The following is a 25,797-nucleotide window of genomic DNA, read 5'->3' on the forward strand; positions in this document are numbered from 1 at the left end:
TGAGGGCTAGTCTGATTCAGTTCTAAGCCACTAGGCACAGCCATGGAAACAGAAGTCTCTGGCCAACCCTCTGGATTCCTAGGCATATAGGGAGGACATGGCAAGAGGAGAGACCCTTGCCCTGGGTCCCCCCACCTCCCTCACGCTGCCCCCAGCCAGGCTCGTGTGATAGGCACACGTTATCTCTTTGAATCTGCACAAAACATGGAAGATGCACATGGTCGTTCCCGCTGTTCCACGTTAGGCATTAAGAAACCTGCCCCAAGTGTCTACCGTGGAGTAAGTTTTAGGGCCAAGCACAGGCACCTGTGGCTCCCAAAATTCAGCACCTGCTTCCAACATCATGTTGAAATTGCGAAGGGCTGAACACCAAAGGGCGTCTTTCCTGGTCCCGGTCTCTTATGCTGATAACCTCTTCTTGTTCTTCCACGATCCCTGTTCTGCCTTCTCCTCTCTGCCCTCTGCCTTGGCTGAACTTCACACCAGCATCAAAGGCTCCCCTGCCCTCTAGCTTCCCACTGGGCTTGGCAAAGGGAGGCCCCCACGGAGATCCAAGGGAGAGAGATGGGAGGAAGCAGGCAGAGGAGACGCGAGGAAGGCAAGGTAGGAGCATTTCCCCAGCCCTGGCACTCCAAGTCCCGGTTCTCTCCTACAGCTCCAGCTCTCCCGCTGGATTCCAGTCACTGCCCTTGCACTGGACCCTTGGCCCAGGGATGGTAATGGCTCTCTCGCCGCTGTTGCTAGCATTGCTGGAAACGTCATCTCTTGTTGGTTTTCCGTAATCCTGCCCCTTCCCTCGTACCCTGCTCCCTCATGAAACCCTCCTCGGTCACCCTGTTCAGGTGTATCTTCTCTCTCCCAGGGGTTCCTGACTGAGCTCTCCTGTTTGCTCCCTCTTCTCAGCTTGCGGTACTCTTGTCTTCCCTCTTCGCATACCCTGTGGTCCCCCGGGTCTACTCTTCCCTTCCCAGCCCCCTCCACTAATCCTCCTCTGACACAAGATGGAGCTATTGTTTCTGAGGAAAAGGATACAGGATGCCCCTGGTTCTGCGGGGGCAACCCAGGCCCTGTGTCTGACCATGAAACTTAAAGCTTGGGCTGTGCTGGGGACACATGGACACCCGGGTGGGAGGAGGCAGACCCCTGGCTCTCCACAGCTGTGCCTCTCACTGGGTCTGAGGAAACTCCTACCAATACCTCCTAGACCTGTGTGATGGAACAAGCGTGGTCCAAGGAAGTCAGTCAGTAGAGGATTCTACCTGCTCCTTACCAATCTAGGCTCTTCGGGGCAGACCTTCCTCGGGGTGACTGACAGTGTCAGTGTAGGTATTTTAGTCTTTGTCATTCCTTCACTGTGGGAAAGGGTTGGCAGAAATCCTCTTACAGAATTTATTTTAAAGAATCCAGAGGTGCCTTTTACAAGTCCTTTTTATATTCCGGCTGAGCGATTGAGTGCAAAACTGGAGATTTCATGTGGTTTGGCGCCATCTAGTGAGTTAGGAGCCACCTGTCTACCTGTCGGTCACGCAGCTCTCCTGGAAGTCAGTTTGCCTTCTCGCTGGGCAGACGTTCTCTGACTTAGGTGTGCAGGAAAGTCATCCGGATGCTTGTTAAAAATAAGGATTCCTGGGCTCTACCTGAGGTTTTAACTCAGTCAGGAGGGAATCTAGGAATGTGTTTCTCTAACTAGCATCTCAGATGTTTGTGAGGCAAGGCTCTGGCCCACACATTGAGAACAACTCTCGTGAAGAACTGTATCTTCTAAGTGTCCTGCTTTGCGTGGATAATTATGTACACTGACATTGTTCTAAGAACTGTGCTGACCACTCCTAAATCTGTATCTTCAGCAAAAGCTCCTGAGTTTCAGGCTTGTGTTTTTGACTGGTGGCTTCATAACTATGACTAGAGATAGACACACAGATTCACCGTGGTCATCTCTGAATCTCTGTACCTCATCCTCAACCCCCTCTTATTCAGGGGAGGGTCAGTCTTTTTTTGTGCTATTCAGGCCTTCAACTGATTGGAAGAGGCCCACCCACGGTATGGAGGGCAATCCGCTTTACTCCATCTATCAGTTTAAATGTTAAGCTCCTTCAAAAACACCTTCACAGAAACACCATGATAATGTTTGGCCAAATATCTGGGCACCCCATGGCCCCGTCAAGTTGACACGTAAAATTAAGTAAGCATCACAAGTCCACCCTTGTCAACCTGGCAGTTATCACGTCATCTTAAACCATATTTACTTTCCAAATAAAGACAATAAGAAGGTCATAATTCCACCTCACACGAGACAACTGTCCTATGTACAACTGGAAAATGCACTAGCTCCTCCCCCAAAAGTGGAAGTAAAGTCCTTGAGTGACATTTACTCTTCTTCTTGATATCTTGTAGCTTAAATACTATGATGTTAAATTAACAATACTTAAATATTAGCATATAAAGTCAATACATGTTATGCTTCATGATAAAGGAATAAGACAGGGAAGAAAACAAAAATATTTAATATATGTATTATGTATCTTATATATAGATATTATATATAATAATACAAATTATAATATATATATCTTCTTCCACTACTCATTCACTCATCCCATCTTCCTTTTGCTTCACGGTAGGGTGACCCAAACCTTCATCCCTGAAGGGTCTGAGCCATTCATAGTCCTGCCTGGATTGGGTAGCTGTCGTTTTCCATTGATCCTAATCACAGGGCATGGTAATATTTTAAAACACCCTAAGGAATCTCCCATAGTCCCGACATATTCCTCTTTACCACCCTTGTGGAGTCACAGTCCACTTTCTCTTTGATAGTCGGGCTCAGTCACATAAGTCAGCACAGTAACTCCCTTCTCTGCCTGTTGATTCAGAGGCATGAGGAGCTCAAAGTGACTGAGCGGAAGTCTTAACTCTCAGTTTAATGGAATCATTGTTGTGTCTTCTGGGGCAAGCATTCCTCCCTCTGGAATGAAGACCTCTATGCCAGCAGAGCATAAGGTCATGGGAACAGGAAGCAAAAATTTTGCTAGTGGGTCACTAGGGGTCATCGTGAGGGGTGACACTTCCATTCCCACCCCTTGATGCCTGGACCTGTGAATCGGGGCAATGCAAAGAAAGGCATCATATATTGGGTGCTGATTCGGAGCCTATGTAGCTTTCTGGAGAACCATGCCCCCGTCCTGCAACATATTGCCACCTAGCTGGCACTATAATTGAGTCTTCAAGAGGCCATTCCACTGTTGAATCGAGCCATCTGCTTCAGGGTGCTGGTGAACACGGCAAGACCAGTGAATTCCACAAGCATGTGCCCATCGCCGCACTTCCTCCTGCCTGACTGCCTTCAAACTGGGACGTCAGTGTTTTCCTGCCTTCGGACTCAAACTGAAACAGCAGCTCTTCCTGGGTTTTAAGACTGCCGGCCTTCACACAGGAGCCACACCATTAGCTCTCCTGGGGCTCCAGCTTGAGCTGGAGCTGCAGATCCGGGCCTTCTCAGCATCCATAATCACGTGAGCTAATCCCTTACAATTAAAAAAAAAAAAATGAGTGTGTGTGTGGGGGGGGGGATAAATAGATAGATAAATAGTAAATATATATAAATATCTTCTATTGCTTCTGTTTCTCTGGAGAACTAATACAGATTTTGGTTCTCGTAGTAATGTTTGACCAAATAGCTGAGCACCCTATGACCCAGTAGAGTTGATATATAAAATTAATCATCACAACACTTTTTCCTTCTTTTAGATCTTTTAGGCACCACCATATTCCCAAACCATACCAGAAAACTTGAAATTATCCTTTAGACTGTCTTCTTCCTCACCCCTCAGACTGCATTGGTTGAAATCATGGCTCTACCATTTACTAGCTGTGTAAACTTAGGGAAGTTACCTAACCTCTTCGGGCCTCAGTCTACTCATATGAAAAGACATTTAATAATACCTACCTCATAAGGTTGTTTTGAGACTTAAAGGAGTTGATATTCAAGGAGCTTAGAAATGTCTAACGCCTAGTAAAGGGCTAAATGTTTATTAAATAAAATAAATTTTATAAATAAATAAATAAATCCAGGGACTTCCCTGGTGGTCCAGTGGTTAAGACTCAGTGCCTCCACTGCAGGGAATGCGGGTTCGACCCCTGGTTGGGGAACTAAGATCCCACATGCTGTGTGGTGTGGCCAATAAATAAATAAGTAAATCCACATAAAGACTACAGGACAGCAAATAAAAAAATCTTTGAAGCAGAGAAAAGAGAAATTGGCTCTAAAATTGACAATTAAACAGATAACTGTCTGCTCAAAGACAATAATGAACAACAGAATATAGTGGAATTATATCTTTAATTTGCTGAGAGAAAAAATAACTAGAATTATACAACAATAAAAAATATTTTTCAAATACAAAGATTCACTAAATTAATTTTTTTTTTTTTTTTTTGTGGTACACGGGCCTCTCACTGTTGTGGCCTCTCCCATTGTGGAACACAGGCTCTGGACACGCAGGCTCAGCGGCCATGGCTCACGGGCCTAGCCACTCTGCGGCATGTGGGATCTTCCCGGACTGGGACATGAACCCATGTCCCCTGCATCGGCAGACGGACTCTCAACCACTGCACCACCAGGGAAGCCCTCACTAAATTAATTTTGAGGCAAACAAAAACTGAAGCAGTTGACCACCAAAGACCATCACTAAAAAGAAATCCAGAAGATTCTTTAGAAAGAAGAAAAATTATTCCAGAAAAAATATCTGATATGTAGGATAGAATAATGAGAAAAGAAAATAGTAAAGATATGAGTAAATCTAAGTAATATTGACTATATAGTACAGTAATAATGATAATGCCTTATGAAATAGAAAAGGAGAACAGTAATAGCATGACAATAGCAGAGAAAGTATGTGAGCCTTAAGTACTTTGGTGGGGGGTGGGTAATTTGGAAGGAGGAGGTATCCCTTAGAGGCTTGATAGTGAAAGGAAGGGAGGAGAAACATTTGAATTTAAGTGTCCTTAGAAACAGAGAGTATCACAGAGTCAGAAGCATGCCACCAATGACGGCACACACACCACCATTCATCAAAGAACCTGAACTCCATTGTACCAACAGAAGAGGGCACTGTTGAACTAAGAGACGCAGTAAGCCAGCCTCTCAGCCTGGGTTCCCACCACAGCAGAGTTTGAGACCAGGGCTTGTATGCAGATCCCTTGAGAAGTGATCGCAGGGAACAGATGCGAGGGACTAGGGAAAGAGTCAAAGGAAGGAGGGTAAATCAAGCCAAGGGTGCGCCATCAAGCTGGTTACTGCTGTAGGCAACTAGGGCTCAATCTTGCTGGAGGCCCTCTGTGGAGCCCTGTAGAATACAGCATTGTCTGCCCTAGGGATAGAAGGAGGGGGTATTTCATCACTAGTTTAAATGTAATTTAACCCCACTGGTTGATGTGGCAGCCATGGAGGTGTGCTGTTTGGATCTCCCCTCAAGAAAGAATTTGTCATTTAGTTGAAAGGAGGGCAGCCTCCCACTGCAGTGCCCACAGGATTGGCCTTGGCTTTGGAATGAGCTGTGTCCTTCTGGGGCAGCATCCAGTTAGTGAGTGAGCACAGTGGTGGGTCCTAGGACTTTGCCATACGTAGTTAGAGAATCTTTATCTTGTGATGAGAACTTTTAAGATTTACTCTTAGCAACTGTCAAATATGCAATACAGTATTATTAACTATAGTAGCCATGCTGTACATTACCACCCCATCACTTATCTACTTTATAACTGGAAGTTTGTACCTTTTGACTTTCTTCACTCTTTTTGCCCAGCCCACCGATCTGTTCTCTGTATTTATGAACTTTGGGGTTTTTTTGGGGGGGTGGGGGGTGGGGATTCCACATATAAGTGAGATCATATAGTATTTGTCTTTGTCTGACTTATTTCACTTAGCATAATGCCTTCAAGGTCCATCCATGGTGTCGCAAATGGCAATATTTCATTCTTTTTTATGACTAAATAATATAATACATATTAATATACACAAATATATATTAATTTATATAATATATATTTTATGTATCCATTCATCCACTGATGGACACTTAGGTTGTTTCCATAGCTTGGATATTGTAAATAATGTTGCAATGAACTTGGGGGCACATATATCATTTCCAGTTAGTGTTTTCATTATCTTTGAATACATTTCCAAAAGTGAAATTGCTGGATCATATGGTATTTCTATTTTTAATTTTTTGAAGACCCTCCATACCGTTTTCCACAGTGACTGTACCAGTTTACATTCCCACACACAGTATCACGTACTGTTTTTAGCCTTCAGGCTTCAGCAGAAATTCTGACACCACCATAAATGTCCAATTCAAGATGAAAAGATGTTCAGCCTCTCTGTAGTCATAGAAATGTAAATTAAAGCAATAATAAAATATCATTTTTGACTCATAAGGTTGGCAGAAATTAATAAGAGCAATAACAACCAATTTGGGGCAAGACCTGGAGCAATCCTGCAGGGAGCTGATGAGAATGTGGCTATAATTTTTTTCTTTTCTTTTCTTCATATGGAGAAAGGAGACTTCTGTACCTTGAAAACACTAATTACAGTTCATTGTGGTTTTTTTTTCAAAATCTAATATGCAATATATCAAAGTGTTAATTCTTAAAGCCTAGTTTATCTTAAACCTTCAAGCTCAACCTACAAATCAGTTTCTTCTGTACAAATCCAGCAATGAAAAAGAAGTATAAAAATTGTTTCTACTGGCTCTTTGATTAATGTCAACTAACTTAAGTGTAACAGATTAAATCCTTCTTAAACATTTACTTCATTTATTTTTTAATTAATCACACTTCCTTAGACATTTGAAAGTACAATCACAAATTCAATATATTGGATTCTTCCAGGTAATTGAAACTCCTGTCATGGCAGACTTAACAAGAGCAAAATTATTCTCAGCAATTATGAGAACTGCAAATTAATAAATCAGTCTTGCAAATGTGGTGTGTCAGATTCTCTTACCCATTTCCAACATCGTAAAAACAGAAAAGCAGACAAAGCACATATAAAGCAGTAGAATGATCTCAACACTTGTTACAAATCCCATACAATATAACCCACTGGAAGGAATTCTGCATCCAGTGTTTCATTATCTCTATAGTTATTTTATACCTGTCTAGGGTTATAAATTGCTACCTCAGGAAACAAAATTATGATCTCAGCTGAATGATTCTATTCCAGCTGCAGGTTGAAAAGTTGATTAATTTTACTGCATGGTTTGAGATGTGTCTGCACCCTCTTTCTCTATTACTTGCTTACCTGTCTCATCGCCCACTTTTTCTAGAGTACTGTGTTGGCACAGGTGGAGGTGATGAGCCTACATGGGGTGGTCACTCCAGCTAATGGGGCCTCATCCATAACCACAGGCTGGCGAGTTTATACATCCTCATGGGAGAGCCTACCCTCTCCTCCACACCAGGAGGAAGGGAAATGCCATGCAAGCCCACCCCTTGAGAATGCATCCTCCCGTTTTAGATCAACAAGGAAACTTCTGTGACGGGCTTTCTTCTCCGTAAAATTTAACTCTTTGCTTAAAAACAAGTCCTCCTATACTCAACCAGGGAGTACCAGTGATAACACTCCTGTTTATGAATCTTTGGGGAACAAAGTCCTTTCCTATCAAAGTCAGCCATGGTTGAAACACAAATAGATATACACGCCCCTCATAAATTTTGTTGGCATATCATAGAGTTTGCCAATCGTCCTTTTCTCCCTTCCCTGTTCAACCCAGGTGGAGTCACAGACATCCTCCTCCAGCCTTCCTAGTTTCTCCAGTCCCCTGCCTGTCATCTGGGGGCTAAGAGTAGGTCTTGTCTACATGGACCCAATACTTGGCCAGCAGGGATGAGCCTAAACAGGTTCAATTAGCAATTGATCCTACTGCTGCCTTGCTGGTATGTCCAGGGCCAGGCTTCCATCTCCACTGCCAGCAAAACTCACTACTAAAACACTGAAACCCTCCCCTAGTCCCCAGCCTCCTTGGGTGGGACCTTCCCTTCTTATACCAGTGTTTCTTCAAGGGAGGCACGGGATCACTTGAAGCAGACTCATTTGTGGTGTTTGTTAAGACACAGAATCCCAGGCCACATCCCAGACATACTGAATCTCTGGGGATGGACATAGCACTCCTTCAGTTTGAAAGGTGATTCTTCCACACACCAGAGTTTGAGCACCCTCGATCATCCTTGTCTCTGCTTTCCTTGGACCAATGGAGGTGGCATCCGAATCCCCGCTGTGAATGGCGTGGACCTAGGACTCTGTCGACCCTCTGACCGTGGGCATCACCTCTGACCAGCATGACCCTGGCAAGGAGCCACTTTTTGGGTGTAATTCTCAACCATTTTTACTTAAATCCCAGCATGCTCTGTATTCATGGCTTAACTTATATTCTTCCTTAATTTGACTTGACTGCTTTTGTTTTTTATTGCATGATAATTTATTCCATAAGTGCCCCCCTTTTGATAAATTGAAATACTAACGACATGGTTTAATTTCTCTCATAGCAAGTGAAGTTTCTGCCTCGTTAGGACACTCTCTGAGGGGCCACCAATCACAGACTGGTGGGTTTCAGGCCAAAGAACTATTTCCTTCAGTTAGTTGTAGAACTGGAAGCCTGTGCTGAATTGTGCAGCTGCAGTGTGATCGGTGCTTTCAGGCAGGGAAACAGCCTCCTTTAGGAAAGGCAGTCAATTCTCTTAGGAAAATGGAGCTTTCAGGTTTGAGCTGCAAAATGAACAGGCCACTCCACAGCTGGGATGGCCAGGCTCCTGGAGAGCAGGGGAGGGAAGTCCACTCTTTCTTGCTCTGGGCAGCAATGCAAAACCCATCTTTTGCCCCTTCTACTCTGAAGAGTAGCACCCACATCCTTCCACATGGGCTCTCACCCCCACCCTTAGCACCTGCCTCTGTGGGTTCTAACCCTCAGGATCTTTCCTCTGCTTCCCAGGTAGATAACTGATAGATGGACCCACACAGGTTATGGATGGTTTGCTGTGTTACCTCTTTTTCTAAGTGAGTCTGAATCTCCATGAGACACGCACAGAGCCATGATGTGTCAGACCTTAAGATGATCTGGTCCAACTCCTCCTCCACGGACAAACAAATGAGCTCAAAGCAGACAATCATCTGAAAAAACACATACTAGGAAGGGGTGGAGCCTAGGTGTGAACAGTCAGAGCCCTGATCTCCTTCCAGTGCCTTCTTTATGCCCCACTACAGACATACTACATGGAGAAAAAGAAGGGACGGTCCCCAAACACTGACCTACCTCCCTCTGTCCACTGCTCTCTCCAGCCTTAACCTCTTCTCTGCATGCCAGACTCATGCATCCATCTGTCTGCTGACAGCTCCTCTTGGGTGTCCAACAGACATGTCCAAAACCAACTCGTAGCCCACCACCTTCAATTTCCTCATTTCAGTAACTGGCACGTCTGTCCTTCCGGTCGCTCAAGTCAAATACCTTGTAGTCCCCCTTGCTGTCCCTCTTATAACACGCTCCATTCACCAGCACATCCTGTGGCCTCCACTTTCTATCCAGGATCTGATCTCTTCTCAACAGCCACACAGTTGGACCAAGGTCCTAGACAACATTTCCTTACATCACCATGGCTTCCTGAATGGTCTCCCAGTGTCTACACCTTTCCCCTTCCTGCAATCTACACTCCACACAGCACCCCGGGTGAACGTGAGCCACCCCTCTCTCATGACCCTCCCACAGCTCCATCTCAGGGTAAAAGCTGTGGTTCTCACAGGCCCACAAGTCCTACAGGACATATAACACCCTCGGCCCCTCCTCCTCTCCCATGGCTCCCGTCCACACTCTGCTCAGGCCACCCTGGTCTCCTGGCCCTCCCTCATCCCTCACACTTGCCCAGCCTGCCACAGGCTCCAGACCTTTGTTCACTCTTTGCTCCTCTACCGTCTCCCCATATCTTTGGCACTCACACCCTCACTTCCTTCAGGCCCTGCTCAAATATCACTTCAAGGAAGAGGCATTTGACCACCCCATATAAAATTGGAATGATGCTCCTTCCCCATACTCCCTACCCCCTTGCTCTGTTGTTCCCTGGAGCACTTACTATCTGACATACTTTATATTTACCTGTTTATTTACTTTTTTATCACCTTGTTCTACAATATGAGCTCCATGATGGTGGGGAATTTGCCCTGTTCACTGTTGAATGCCCGGCATGTAGAGGGGTGCCTGGCACTTAGTAGGTGCTCAATAAATATTTGGTGAATGAATAGGTGAATGGATGATTCTTGTGGGATATGCTGTGTGAGGCATTTTACGTTCACCATCTCACTTCATCCTCACATACCTGTAAGATGGGTATCATTGTCCTCATTTTACAGACGAGGGAATGAATGCTTAGAAGGGTTAAATACTGAAAACAAAAGGTTCACAGCACTCATTGCTGGTAATTGGTAGGGTCAGGATTTGAACTCAGTTCTAATGGATTCAAAGCCCATGCTGTCCACATAAAACCAAACCAAAGGAATCAAACATATCACCCTTCTTAGATTTGCATTTTAAAAGACATGTTATGGAGGACATGGTAAAGTATTGAATCCTTAATCGTGGGATTTCCTCCACTCTAGCATTAGACCTTCTGTGACCCCTCAAGCCTAGGTAGGTGTGCCTACCCTGTCTGAACCTCTGTCTGCAGCAGGGGCAGCCTCACTGGGTCCCTTTTCATGCAGCTGGCTTGGAAGAGCATCCCCAGCAAAAGCTGTCACTGTTACCCTGCTGTGCTAACTCTGTCTCATTTGTAGCTAGACACGTACGTCTTACCAAAACATTAGCACTGATGGATGAGACGCATCTCTCCAGGGCTGCTCTAGAGCTGTGATAAAATGAGCAAGCCCATTTTTGCCTGTCTCTCCTCCCCTCTGAGTGCCCTCTGAGCCATCCCTCACCTTTCCTGGGGTGCCCTCCTCCTGCCAGTCACACCCAGAGCCTTACTTTCATTTCACGTACACAATGCACACTGTTGCCCTCATCACTCTCTTGGATGGACACACACACAGATATAAACACAGAGTTGTTCCTCCCTATCTTCAGCTTTGGAAGGCAGACCTCAGGGCATTTTGTGAGAGTCAGACAGGGCATTACAGGTTCAGGCAACACCTTGAAGAAGTCAATAATGTCAGGAAAGGGAGGAGTGTGTTTGAAAAACAGCAAGTAGGCTAGTGTGTCTGCATCAGGGAGGGGCATGGAGCAGGCTGGGAGTGGCGGAGAGCACAGCTGTGAAGGTCAGGGGGTCAGGCGGTGGAGGAGGGGTGTGAGGCATCGTCCTGGATCCTGAGTGCAAAGCAGAGTTGTGGTGGATGCATCATCACCGTCCTCCACAATCCTCCTCCCCTACCCTGGGTGGGTCAATTCCTAGCCAGTGATGTTTCAGAAAGCCACCCATGGGCTTCCCTGGTGGCGCGGTGGTTGGGAGTCCGCCTGCCGATGCAGGGGACACGGGTACACGCCCCGGTCCGGGAGGATCCCACATGCCGCGGAGCGGCTGGGCCCGTGAGCCATGGCCGCTGAGCCTGCGCGTCCGGAGCCTGTGTTCCGCGGCGGGAGAGGCCACAACAGTGAGAGGCCCGCGTACCGCAAAAAAAAAAAAAAAAGCTTAACAAATTCTTGGAGGCCAAGAGTGCGTCAGCATGTCAGTTTGGAATAGTGGGGGCACTAGGCACCAGGAGAGCTTGCTTCACTTGTAAGCTCTTCTTCGTGAACCTCTACTGGGTGCTCACAAGAAAGATTGGGTGAAGGGGAGCAGATTGACGAGTCTCCTCTGACACAGGAGGGAAGAAGGTAATGATGGCTGAGTGGGACAGGCACAAAGCCCTGTTGCCTCCCTGGACCCTTTTCTCCTATGAAGCAAAAGCCTTAAGCTGTTGAGGGAGAGAGAGTGCACCTTATAGATGCACAGCTTCTGAGAGAAGAGGAGGAGTAAAATCCACCTTTCTTGGGAGAAGGTAAGAAACTCTCCCCCAGGAAATAGGCAAAGAACCATCACTGCTAGAAGAAGAGTAGAAGTAAAAATCCTCTACCCCCAGGGACAGCAAGAAAGATCTTGGGTCCAGAATTCTACACTGATGTCAAGAAAACAGCATGACTGGGAAAAATGTAGATCAACGGAATAGAGAGCCCTGAAGTAGACCCGTATGAATAGAGTCAACTGATCTTTGACAAAGGATCAAAGGCAATATATTGGAGAAAAAACAGTCTCTTCAACAAATGGTGCTGAAACAACTGGACATCCACATGCAAAAAAGATGAATTAGAAACAGACCACCTTTCACAAAAATTAACTCAAATGGATTAAAGACCTAAATGTAAAACATAAAACTATAAACTCCTAGAAGATAACATAGGTGAAAACCTAGATGATCTTGGGTATGGTGATGACTTAGACACAACAACAAAGGCACAATTCAAGAAAGAAATCATTGAAAATCTGGACTTCATTAAAATTTAAAACTTCTGCTCTGAAAAACAAAAACAAAAACAAAAAAAACTTCTGCTCTGTGAAAGATAATGTCAAGAGAATGAAAAGACAAGCCACAGACTGAAGGGAAATATTTGCAAAAGACATATCTGATAAAGCACTGTTACTCAAAATATACAAAGAACTAGTAAAAGTCAACAATAAGAAAACAAAAACCGGGTTAGAAAATTGGCCAAAGACCTTAAAAGACATTTCAGCACTGCCATACAGATGGCAAATAGTGTATGAGAAGATGCTCTACCTCATATATCATCAAGGAAATGCAAATTGAAACGAGATACCACCATGCACCTATGAGAATGGCCAAAATCCGGAACACTGACAACACCAAATTCTGGTGAGGATGTGGAGCAACAGGAACTCTCCTACATTGCTCATGGGAATGGAAAATGGTACAGCCACTTTGGAAGACAGTTTGGCGGTTCCTTACAAAACTAAACATACTCTTACCATATGATCCAGTAATTGTGCTCCTAGATATTTACCCAAAGGAGTTTAAAACTTATGTCCACACGAAAACCTGAACACAGATGTTTATAGCAGCGTTATTCATAATTGCCAAAACTTGGAAGCAACCAAGATGTTCTTCAGTAGGTGAATGGATAAATAAACTGTGGTACATCCAAACAATGGAAAATTATTCCACACTAATAAGAAATGATCTATCAAGCATGAAAAGACCTGTAGGAACCTTAAATGCATATTACTAAGTGAAATAGGCCAATCTGAAAAGGTTATATCTGTATGATTCCAACTATATGACATTCTGGAAAAGGCAAAAATACAGACAGAAAAATGATCAGTGGATGTCAAGGTTTGGGAAGGGGGAAGGATGAATACACAGTGCACCAAGCATTGTTAAGGCAGTGAAAATACTCTATGATATTATAACAGTAGATACATGTCATTATACACTTGTCCAAACCCATGAAATTTACAACACCAAGAGTGAACCCTAAGGTAAACTATGGACTTTGGGTAATTATGATGTGTCATTGTAGATTCGTCAACTGTAACAAATGGACCACTCTGGTGGGGGATGTTGATAACAGGGAAACCTGTGCATGTATGGTGTACATACATGGAGTACATGGGACATCTCTGTACCTTCCTCTTTATTCTCCTGTAAACCTAAAACTGCTCTAAAGAAGTCTTTAAAAAAGTAACGAATGAATTAATAATGTATAAAATGAAATCACAAATAAATAATTAATACAAATGAGAGCAAGAAAAGAAAAATAATGGAAAAGAACAAATCGAACAAACAAAACCATGAGCAACATAGTAGATATAAAGCCAACCAAGTCAGTAATTAAATTACATGTAAATCATCCAGGAGTTCTACTTTTAACTAAGATGGAATAACAGTGACCAGATTTACCCTCCTGCCTAAAACTTTTAAACTGGACAAAATTCACAAAACAGTGGTTTTGAGACGTTTCACATTAGGCAACAGAGGACAGTGATCCCTGATAGATGGGGAACAAACAAGGTGAGACCTATGATTGCCCAGGCTTACTCTCTTGGGAGAAAACCTACTGTGGTTAGGAAAGGCAAACCTGGAAAAGCCCAGAAGACTGCATGAGATAAGGAGATATTTCTCTGAATGTCCAGAGAAACTAAGGTAGCTAGAGTTTCCAGTAGAGAGTACCAGAGAGGAGAGAGCTGCACAGAGAGAGAACCTCAGAGATTCTCAGAGAGTCTAATGACTTCTACAGAATACTGATGAGTGTATTAATGTGAGGAGAGTATTGAGACTGAGGAAAGAACCACTCAAAAGGATTAGAGGGACAAGTACCTGATGCTCACACTAACTAGGAACAGTGCCTGTTCCCACCTCATAATCCATGGGGTGTTGGGTAGAGTACTCAGAAATGTCTTCCTCAGTATTGGGAAGCAATTAGCCCTAGAGTAAACATGACTCTGGTCCCACATAACAGGTCTTAAAAGGAGGACCTAAAAGGATCAAATGACTTCCAAGTAATTTATCTGCATCCCAGAGCAAAGCTCAGGAATATTTATAGGAATACAAAACTATCTAACAGTCAACAAAAAAACTCACAATGTCTAGTATCCAATAAAAAATTATTAGACACCCAAAAAAGCAGAAAAATATGACCATAATGAGGGGGAAGAAATCAATCAGCCATTTGAAAATGACAAAGAATTGATACAGATGTTAAATTTAGCTGACAAGGACATTAAAATAGTTATAACTGCATTTCATAGCTTCAAAAATTTAAGTAGAAACATGGACAATATAAAAGAGATACAAATCAAACTTTTAGGATGAAAACTACAAAATGAAGAAGCACACTGGATGGGATTAACAACGGATTACACATTGCATAAGAAGAGGTTAACAAACTTGGATAGTTTCTTTTGCTATGTTTTCAAGTTCACTGATCTTTGTTCCTACTATGTCTAAGCTTTTGTTAATCTTACCTGGTATATTTTTTATTTCAGACATTATAGTTTTCATCTCTAGAAGCTCAACTTGGACTTCATCTTCCATTTCTCTGGTTATCATGTTTAATTTTCCCCCTAGCTTTTTTTAAAATTAATTTTTATTGGAGTATTAGTTGATTTATAAAACTGTGTTAGTTTCTGCTGTAGAGCAAAGTGAATCAGTTATACATACATTCACTCTTTTTTAGATTCTTTTCCCATATAGGCCATTAGAGAGTATTGAGAAGACATCCCTGGGCTATACAGTAGGTCCTTATTAGTTATCTATTTTATATATAGTAATGTGTATATGTCAATCCTAATCTCCCACTTTATCCCTCCCTCCCTTGGTAACAGTAAGTTTTTTTTTCTACATCTGTGACTCCATTTCTGTTTTATAAATAGGTTCATTTGTACCATTTTTTTAGATTCCACATATAAGCAATGTCATATGGTATTTGTCTTTGCCTGACTTACTTCACTCAGTACGATAATCTCTAGGTCCATCCATGTCACTGCAAATGGCATTATTTCATTTTTTTTTTTTTTTTGAAGTACGCGGGCCTCTCACTGTTGTGGCCTCTCCCGTTGCGGAGCACAGGCTCCGGACACGCAGGCTCAGCGGTCATGGCTCATGGGCCCAGCCACTCCGCGGCATGTGGGATCTTCCCAGACCGGGGCACGAACCCATGTCCCCTGCATTGGCAGGCGGACTCTCAACCACTGCACCACCAGGGAAGCCCTATTTCATTCTTTTTTATGACTGAGTAATATTCCATGTATACGTATACCACATCTTCTTTATCCATTCTTCTGTCGATGGACATTTAGGTTGCTTCCATGTCCTGGCTATTGTAAATAGTGCTGCAATGAATACTGGGGTACATGTATCTTTTTGAAATATGGTTTCCTCTGGATATATGCACAGGAGTGGGATTGCTGGATCATATGGTAACTCTATTTTTGGTTTTTTTTTAAGGAACCTCCATACTGTTCTCCACAGTGGCTGTACCACCCCTAGCTTTCTGAATTACCATTTTAAAGGGGTTTTTATTTGTTTGTTTTACTAATTCTATCATCTGTGTCAATTCTGGTGTTTCAATTGATAGATTTTCCTCCTCCTTTTAAGCCACATTCTTCTACTTCTTTATATGTTTGGTAATTTTTATAGGATCCCTGTTACTGTACTTTGCTGGATGCTGCATATTTGTGTATTTCATAAATATTCTTGACCTTTGTTTGGAATGTAAAGTACTTGGAAACAGTTTGATGCTTTCTGGTTTTGCTTTTAAGCTTCGTTTGGGCCAACCACAGCAGCATTTAATCTAGGGGTTTTTTGCCCCACTACTGAGGCAAGACCAGTCTGATTACACTACCCAGTGCTTCATGGATTGTGAGGTTTGCCAGCCTGGCTGGTCATAACAGATACTATTTACTGTGTGACTCTAGGTATTGCCCCCTTTTATCCTTTCAGGGTGTTCTTTCCTCACACACATACACTGAACAGCCCTCAACTGAGTACTTGAGGGGAGCCTCTGTGTTTTTCTAGAGTTCTCCTTACCTGCAGCTTTCTCATCTCTGTTACTTTGCCTCCTTAAACCCTATTAGCTCTACCTGTTCAGTGCAGGGGGCCCACTAGGCTCTGCTTGGTTCCCCCTCCTTATACCACAGCCTAAAAACTCTTTAGGCAGAAAGTTAGGGCCATTGTGGGGATTACCTAGTTGGTGTCCTGCATCTCAGGGATCACTGTCTTCTGTTACCTGATCCAATTTCTTGAATCCTGTTGTTTCATATATTTTTTCTGAATTTATAGTTATTTCACATGGGAGGATAAATCCAGACCTTTTCCTCTATCTTGGCCCTGGCGTTTTAAAAAAGCATTTAAAACGAAGTACATACTTGAAATTGGATTATTGCACTTAAAATGTAAAAATACTTATAAGTTCAGAACTGAAAGTTTTTGTAGTTAAAATAAGAAATTTTATTATATCCTGGAATTTATGATTTGTCTTTTAGATTTTCACCTAGTTAAAAAACACACACACAAATAACAATGCCAAGAAATTTTTTTGTTTAAGGGGAAAGGTAGGGCCTTTCTGAACTACCCAGACAGGGGTCCATATGGTGCTGTTCTGTGTTCCCATCATAACTTAAAGGGAAACGTTCACAATATCTGGAGCCCTTGATGTCCTGCAAATAAAGGAGGAGGATGTCCTCAAATTCCTTGCAGCAGGAACCCACTTAGGTGTCAGCAACCTCGACTTCCAAATGGAACAGTACATCTACAAAAGGAATCTACATGGCATCTATATCATAAATCTGGAGAGAACTTGGGAGAAGGTTCTGTTGGCAGCTTGCACCATTGTTGCCATTGAAAATCTGGCTGATGTCAGTGTCATATCCTCTGGCCAGCAAGTTGTGCTGAAGCTTGCTGCTGCCATCGGAGCCACTCCTATACTGGGTGCTCCACTTCTGGCCCCTTCACTGACCAGATCCAGGCAGCCTTCGGGGAGCCAAGACTTCTGGTGGTTACTGATCCCAGGGCTGACACCAGCCTCTCACAGAGGAGTCTTATGTTAACCTGTCTACCATCGCTCCCTGTAACACAGACTCTCTTCTGTGCTATGTGGACATTGCCATCCTGTGTAGCAATAAGAGAGCCCACTCAGTGGGTCTGATGTGCTGGGTGCTGGCCTGGGAAGTTCTGCACATGCGTGGCACCACCTCCCGTGAACACCCGTGGGAGATCATGCCTGATCTCTGCTTCTACAGGGATCCTGAAGAGATTGAAAAGGAAGAGCAGGCCTCAGCTGAAAAGGCTGTGACCAAGAAGGGATTTCAGAGTGAATGGACTGCTCCAGCTCCCATGTTCACTGCTACTCGACCTCAGGCCACAGACTGGTCTGAAGGCACAGGTGCCATCTGTGCCTATTCAGCAGTTCCCTACTTAAGACCAGAGTGCTTAGCCCACCACTGAGGACTGGTCTGCAGCTTCCACTGCTCAGGCCACTGAATGGGTAGGAACAACCACTGAGTGGTCTTAAGCTGTTCTTTCACAAACTCTTACAATGGAAATAGGTTGATGGAAAATAAACAGTTGCTAGCAAATAAATAAATATATAAATAAATAAATGGAAAAGTAGAAGGAAAGAAAAGTGGTAGAGGATGGGGTAAGCAGTGATCATTAATCAGAGAAGGGAAGAGGGAATAAAGTAACAGCAAGAAGAAATCTGTCTTAGTTATCTACAACCAGTGCAATGGGAAAGTCTGGCTAGAAACCAGAAAGCCTGGGTTTAGCTTCTGTGACCTTGGAAATGGCACTTAAACTATTTGAGTTTTTGTAAAAAAAAAAACTACACTAGTGTTACCAGGAAAATATTATTAAATAATAGATTTAAAATGACTATTACAGGGCTTCCCTGGTGGCGCAGTGGTTGAGAGTCCGCCTGCCGATGCAGGGGACACGGGTTTGTGTCCCGGTCCGGGAAGATCCCACATGCCGTGGAACAGCTGGGCCTGTGAGCCATGACCGCTGAGCCTGCAAGTCCGGAGCCTGTGCTCCGCAACGGGAGAGGCCACAACAGTGAGAGGCCCACACACTGCAAAAAAAAAAAAAAAAAAAAAAAAACAGAGACTATCACAATGCCTGCCACATAATAAAAAACAGAATAAACATTAATTCCTTCTCTCTGCCTAATCATTTATATGGTTCACAAATGAGCAGCTTCAATAGAAACCCTGTTTTAAAATGTAGGTTTTATTATTATTCAGGTATGATAAGGCCAACAGATCAGGAGACAATTGCCTTTGAGAAGACAATTCCAAGAGGAGGGGGTACACTACACCAGGCAGGGCCACACAGAGAAGCACCAGGGTCAGTCAGGAGGCAGGGAGAGTGGGAGGAAAACATGGGCAAGAGCCTTTATTTTCCTGTGAGAGGGAACAAGTAAGGCAGGGTAAGCAAGCTTAAGGATTTCTGGTTTAAATAATTTCAGCAGGTTCTGGGGTGCAGGGCCTGTCTCTACTTGTACCATATCTGACCCTGGGGTGATTAGGGCAGATGGATAGTGGTCCAGAGTGTGAGAGTTGGATAGAGGAGAAGGATGGGGTATGGGTTCTGGATTGGTTGGTTTGCATATGAAGAGCATCGCTTGTGAGTCTTTACTATGTCTAGGAATTAGCTAGCCCTGAGGGGGGCAGTCTCTCCTGGGGCAGCAAGGCCCCCAGATGTCAAAGCATTAGAAATGCAGAAAATAAAAAGGTATAATTAACTCAAACCCTGATCACTAAGATGGATTAACGGTGCTGTCCTTCTATGCCCAGACTTGGCCTTCTCCTTCTGCAGCAACCATGGAGACTATTGGTGACTTGCGGTGAGTGGATCTGGCTGTGGGCCAGAAGCTGAGGCCTTCCTTCCACACCTGTGTCTGCTCCACAGTCCGGAGTCTGAGCCTAGGCCAGGAGTGCCAGAGGCTGGTTCACCCTTAGGAAATAATGCCACCTGGTGTTAGTCCAAGTAATTAGCTTAACGCAGTATGCAGGGTGTTATTCAAGTGTTTCTTATAAATAGGTAATGAATTACTGACGATGACTCCCCAGATTAAAAACAACATTAAAGAAGAAACTTCCAGTCCCCAGAAGGTATTATTAGCCAGTCCATCCCTGCCCATGACTGGCCCTGAGTGTGATCCTTTGCACAGCCCAGGCAAGTGGAATCACCTTGGGAACACCTAGAAGCCCCAGAGCCATGTGTTCTGACCGGTGTCTCCATCAGGTTCTCTGCCCCAGCTTCTCTCCTTTTCACTGATAACAAGTGAAAAGGAAGGGTTGACTGAAGCCTTGGCAGCATCCTGCTTCTGAGATCTGAGCTCTACCCGACATTGCGCTGCCTCCCAGCTCCCCTGGTAATGAGAGCCGCTGGGCCTGGGAGTCAGCTGCCCACCCAGGCCTGTGGACCAGCGCAGATGCCAGGGCCTGGCCCCACTGGGGCGTTAGTGCACTTGGTCCATGGGTCATGGCTGAGTGTTTAGGTCCCCCTTTACACAGAGCACATTTGCTTTCTTGTCCATAGACTACACTCCCGAGCCCAAGAAAGCTGTTGAATAGAATAGAAAATAGAAATAGAAAGTCTCATCATTTCCTCTGCTTTTTCAAGTTTCTATTTGGGCATCCCACTCTCACCTCAAACTTAACTCATTAAAGATAACAATTCTTAGACATGGAAGAGGCTGTAGAGAGGACAATGTCTGGGGTCCCTTAGAGGCCTTGAGTCTGAGTCCATTCAAATGGTTTGCAAAAAAAAGGGGAATGTGCATTTTCTGTGATTTCCATCCTAGCGGCAATCAGATGTTCAAAGGGCCCCTGAGAAGCCATCAGATATACCTCCTCTCTCTGGACGCCATCTCCTGGCCTCCCAGGCTCCATTAGAGCCTCTTGCTTTCTACTTCATGGAGAATACTGAGATGCCCTTGACTCTCCATGCTCACATTAGGCTCACCTCTGTCTGTACATTTACAAGGTTAGTCCTTCCACCCGACCCCCAAGTTACCCCTCCCATCTTAAATTTTGAAATTTAAGATTTCTTCTCCCTGGTCTATAAACAGGCTTCAGAATTTCCTATTTCGAAACAAAACAACTATGACACCTGTCACCTCTGCATGTCCCTGTCATATCTCTCTGCCTCACACGTTCTGCAGTTTTCTACCCACCTCTTGCTCTTTTCTCTACTTCATTGTCAACCACATGTAATCTCCGAAAACTGTATCCATTGTCAGTAGCCCGTCTCCTCCTGAGTTCTAAATGTACACTGCCAAGAAGCCGTATAGCTGATGGATTAAAGGCAGGGAGTCTGTGGACAGCAAAACTTGGGTCAAAGCCTGGCGCCACCTGTCAGCAGCTGCATGATCTCCTGCCGTTTATTTAACCTTTCTATGCCTGAGTTTCCTTCTCTGTAAAATGGATATAGATGATATAATACCTAAAACATGGGTTGTTGTGAAGGATGAATAAGACCTATAAAATACTCAGAACAGTGCTGGCATATAATAAATGCTCAATAAATGTGACCTCTTATTGTTTGCACCTGCACCTCCCAAAGATACTTACACTCAACATACCTAAAACTGAACTTACCTTTCCTCCTTGAACTTCTTCTTCCTCTCTGTTCCCCATTTGTGATGATACTTGCCTCCAAAGGCTGCAGTAACTCAGGCCCATTCATCACTTCAGGCTCCCTACGTCTCTCCTATTTGGTCCCTCTGCCTTCACTCTTTCCTCAAGAAGCCACTCTTCAAACCGCAAAGTCAGCTCATCTTATTTCTCTCCGTAAAAATCTTCAACGGCTCCCTATTGCCTACCAGATAAAACACGCACTTTTTATTTACTTATTTATTTTTTTCCGGTACACGGGCCTCTCACTGCTGTGGCCTCTCCCGTTGCGGGGCACAGGCTCCAGACGCGCAGGCTCAGCGGCCATGGCTCACGGTCCCAGCCGCTCCGCGGCATGTGGGATCTTCCCGGACCGGGGCAGGAATCCGTGTCCCCTGAATCGGCAGGCGGACTCTCAACCACTGCGCCACCAGGGGAGCCCAGAACCCACACTTTTAAGCTCACCACATAGAGCCCTGCGAGCTCCGGACTCTGCCCCCTTTTTCCAGGTCGTGCTGCCCCCTTCCACCCATCCCAGACCTGCTTCCTCCCGTATGCTCTCCCCAGGCCAAACTGCTGGCAGGCCCCCGAGGAGCCGTGCTGCTTCAGAGCTTCCTTCCTGTCCTTCCGGACACCAGCGGCATTTCCGTGCCTCATCCTTCCAGACCTGCGGCTCTGCACGGCCTCCTGTGCCACCCCGCCCCCACTCTCCTCCGGCGCATCAGCGCGGCACACCGTCAGACATGGCTTCCTGGACGTACTCTGCCACGCTTCTGTGCCTGTACCCAGAATGCTTCCTCCCGTTTCCTCTGTCAAATACTCATCCTTCAAGTTTTGCTCCCAGGGTCATGGCCGGGTGAAGCCACGCCGCTTCTTCAGGCTAAGCTGGCCCCTTTCTCTGTGCTGCTCTGGTCCCAGTCCCAGAGCTCTCCTCTTCCACTGTGAGGCTCTGTTGAAGCTCCAGTAAGACATCCTCCAGGACAGCGAGGGGCACACCCCAGAGGGGCACACCCCACCTCCACCCCTGTCTCCCATCCCACTTTGTTCTCTCCTGGGCACTTGTTAAACCATCTGACATGCTGCTCATTTGCCCATCTCCCCTCACTAGAAAATAAACTACATGAGGGCAGAAGCTTTTGTCTATTTTGATGTATCCCCAGAGCCTAGAATAGTGACTGGCATGTAATAAGTGCTCAACAGGGACTTCCTGGTGGTGCAGCGGTTAAGAATCCGCCTGCCAATGCAGGAGACACGGGTTCGATCCCTGGTCCAGGAAGATCCCACATGCTGTGGAGCAACTAAGCCCATGCACCACAACTACTGAGCCCGCATGCCACAGCTACTGAAGCCCGAGCGCCTAGAGCCCATGCTCCGCAACAGGAGAAGCCACCACAATGAGAAGCCCGTGCACCAAAACAGAGTAGCTCCCTCTCGCTGCAACTAGAGAAAAGCCCACATGCAGCAACAAAGAACCAATGCAGCCAAATATAAATTAATTAATTAATTTTAAAAAAAAGTGCTCAATAAATATTTGTTGACTAACTTGTCGAATCACGGATCAATGTTACATTATCTACTTTTGTTTCTCCGTAGCTCATATATTGTCTGCCTCTAGTAGGTACTAAGTATGTGTTTTTGAATGAATGGATGGGTGGATGAATACTTTATCACATTTACTAGCCCATTTTAAAAAGTTCAAATACTAATATTGGATTCCAAGTTCTCCATCTTCTAATCCTAGCCACTCAACTTTGAATCCTCTGTGTCTCAGCATGAGCCCTTTTCTTGAGCTTAACCACTCTGCTCACTGCCCTTGACTCTATCTCAGACACTGTTCTCTCCACACCCCTGCCCAGACTCCAAACAGAAATACTATTTACCCATTTATTCAACTCATATTGATTAAGCAAGTACTTGAGATAAGCCAGTCACTGTTCCAGCCACTGTCCTCCACCTGTGCTCGTTCTACTTCTTTCTTTCCTCTTTTCCTTCTTTTCTTTTCTTGTCCTCATGGACAAGTTGACCTTGACCATTCAGACCCATGTGACTCTCCCTGTGGGCCCTAATAACCCATATTTTAGCACCTCATCACTGGCATTATTAACCTATAAGCAGATATTACACATATGTAGATTTTACAGAAAATGGACTTTTAAAGAACCAGCACTTAACATTTCAAACATTTTGTATGGAAATCTAATTTTTTTCAACATCTTCCCTGTCTTCTTAAATAGAGTACTATCTACAGAGTATCCATTTAACTTTTATAACTCGAGGTCATCAGTATTCTGTGATGTGATAATGTACCAAGAGGAGTAACTGGTAAAAGGAAAGGGCATGAGTTTTGGAGTTAAACAGTCTTTGCAATGACCCCCCTTTGTGGTCCCTGGGGTCTCCTGAGGTCACCTCCTGCTCTCTTTTAATATGTTTCTAACCTACAGTGGGCTTAGGAATTAGACGACGAAGTTTATAGAAATATTTGTAAACTATATGTAAACAGTGTCTTAAGTGAGGGCATGAGAGATTCTCCTATGTATAAAATCTATTTGTTTTGGGTTTTTTAAAGTTTTATTTATTTATTTATTTATTTATGGCTGCGCTGGGTCTTCATTGCTGCACGCGGGCTTTCTCTAGTTGCAGCGAGCTGGGGCTACTTTTCATTGCAGTGTGTGGGCTTCTCATTGCAGTGGCTTCTCTTGTTGCGGAGCACGGGGACTAGGCGCTCAGGCTTCAGTAGCTATGGCATGTGGTCTCAGGAGTTGTGGTTCGCGGGCTCTAGAGCGCAGGCTCAGTAGATGGCACACAGGCTTAGTTGCTCCGCGGCATGTGGAATCTTCCCGGGTTCGAACCCCTGTGCCCTGCATTGGCAGGTGGATTCTTAACCACTGCACCACCAGGGAAGTCCCAAAGTCTATCTGTTTTAAATCATAAATTTATGCAATCTATTCCGTTGATCAGAGGCCTTTCTCACTTAACTCCTGTTTTTCAGGTGTATTCAGAATTCTTGAGGCTGGATAAGTGACTTCGTAAAAAGTGTGCCAATAGTGCATTTAGCATTTTATATATTCTTTTGTTGTTAACTATCTTTATGTGCACATGTCATAACTTTCCAATTAGATTACTTTCCAATTAGATTATTTCCTGATTAGATTATTAATTTCCCAGGACAAGTGATATTTTATAGCCATTCATTCATTTGCTAAGTAGTTTTCAAAATGACTACTATGTGGAAGGACCTGTGACAGAAAAGAGATAAAGACTTAGCATTTACACATTATTGAGGAGTGAGACAAAATAACCAATACACGGTAGAAGGTGAACATAAAAATCCAGAGAATTCAAATGAGGAGAAGAGAATGTTTTCTCGTTGGGAGAACTGGAGAAGGCTTTATAGAGACAGCATTTGTGTTGGACCTTGGTAGCAGGAAGAACTTTAGTGGGTAGCATTTTAGGGTTTGGGAAATCTGCAAGAATGGGCAGGAAGGGAGAGAGAGAGATGCATGAATTTGTGGAATTACAGTCACGCTGTTGTCTTGAGAGCACCCAGTACATAGTACCCACTTTCCCCAACTGACTTTGGCCCAAATGATAAGACCAAGGAGTGGCAGATGGAGCCCCCAATATTACCCTTTTTACTGATTAAGGTTAAGCTAGAGTCTAGGCAAGAGTTCGGTAAGCCTGCTAACCGAACCCTAGGTTAGGGCTGACCCACTTTGTGACAGGTAATGGGAGCCGGGTTACACAGTCATTCAGTTCCTGAGAAGTTTTCCAACTCATCTTTTAAACTCGAATACTTAATACTGTCAGATAAAAACAAACAGTAGATGGCGTTTAAAGGTGAATTTATTATCTTAAAAAAGGGTTTATTTTGCACTACCTCTCTTTCCCACAAAAGCACCACATGGTAAGGTAGACATAATACACTAAAGTGTACTAAAATCACTTTTCATGAAAATCCATTGAGGATCTCATGGGGGCTATTCAGTAATATCATAACTACAATTGGAAAACCCTGGCCTGTTATAACTTTGAAGGGTCTACACTTTAAAGATGAAAGAGACATGTTTTTATAAAACTCTACATTTCTGCACCTGAGCACTGATTCGGGTGGACAGACAATGGGCTTTACCCTTAGGAAGCTGGCTGCCCTCAGGAGACAGGTAAGAGGCTGGCGAGGGGGAGGGTCAGACCCCTTACACGGCCAAGAGTGAGCAGTAAGCCTGGTGGCCGGATGGGGCTGCATGAAGATCACCTACATTGAACATATAATGTCCTCAAGAAATATAATATATATGGGAGAGAGAATGGGGACTAGGGAGGATGGGGAAGAGGTGGTGAGGGAAGAGTGAGGGCTTTGGAGGCTAAAGTTCCGTAATTAAGGCTAGCTCCGCGTGGGTATGTTTCCCCACCCCACTGCCCACACTACTTCATTATACACCACCTCTACTGGGCAGCACTGCCATGTAAGCTGCTTTGGGTCCCAGCCAGACTCCAGACTCTCCACATGGATCCCTAACCCTATTCACCCACACAAGACAGCTAAGTAAGAAGAGTGTAAATATTCACATGAATAGTTGGCAACTGTTCAGTGTCTACTGGGCACCAGCCACTTTTCATAATCCTCACCGCTATCCTGCAAAGGCTGGCTTTATCTTCCTC

The 25,797-nt window shown here is 44.4% G+C and overlaps 1 pseudogene across 1 annotated transcript; it reads left to right on the forward strand.

Annotated features, from left to right (window-relative positions):
- Positions 1-204: 204 nt before the first annotated feature.
- On the forward strand, positions 205-17,942 carry LOC307064893 (small ribosomal subunit protein uS2-like; annotated as a pseudogene). Its single transcript has 3 exons — positions 205-279; positions 3,358-3,509; positions 17,148-17,942. The product of its transcript is annotated as a small ribosomal subunit protein uS2-like (transcript).
- Positions 17,943-25,797: the final 7,855 nt, after the last annotated feature.

This window comes from Hyperoodon ampullatus (assembly GCF_949752795.1).
Source record: "Hyperoodon ampullatus genome assembly, chromosome: 2".
In the NCBI taxonomy this organism is placed as follows: Eukaryota; Metazoa; Chordata; class Mammalia; order Artiodactyla; family Ziphiidae; genus Hyperoodon; species Hyperoodon ampullatus.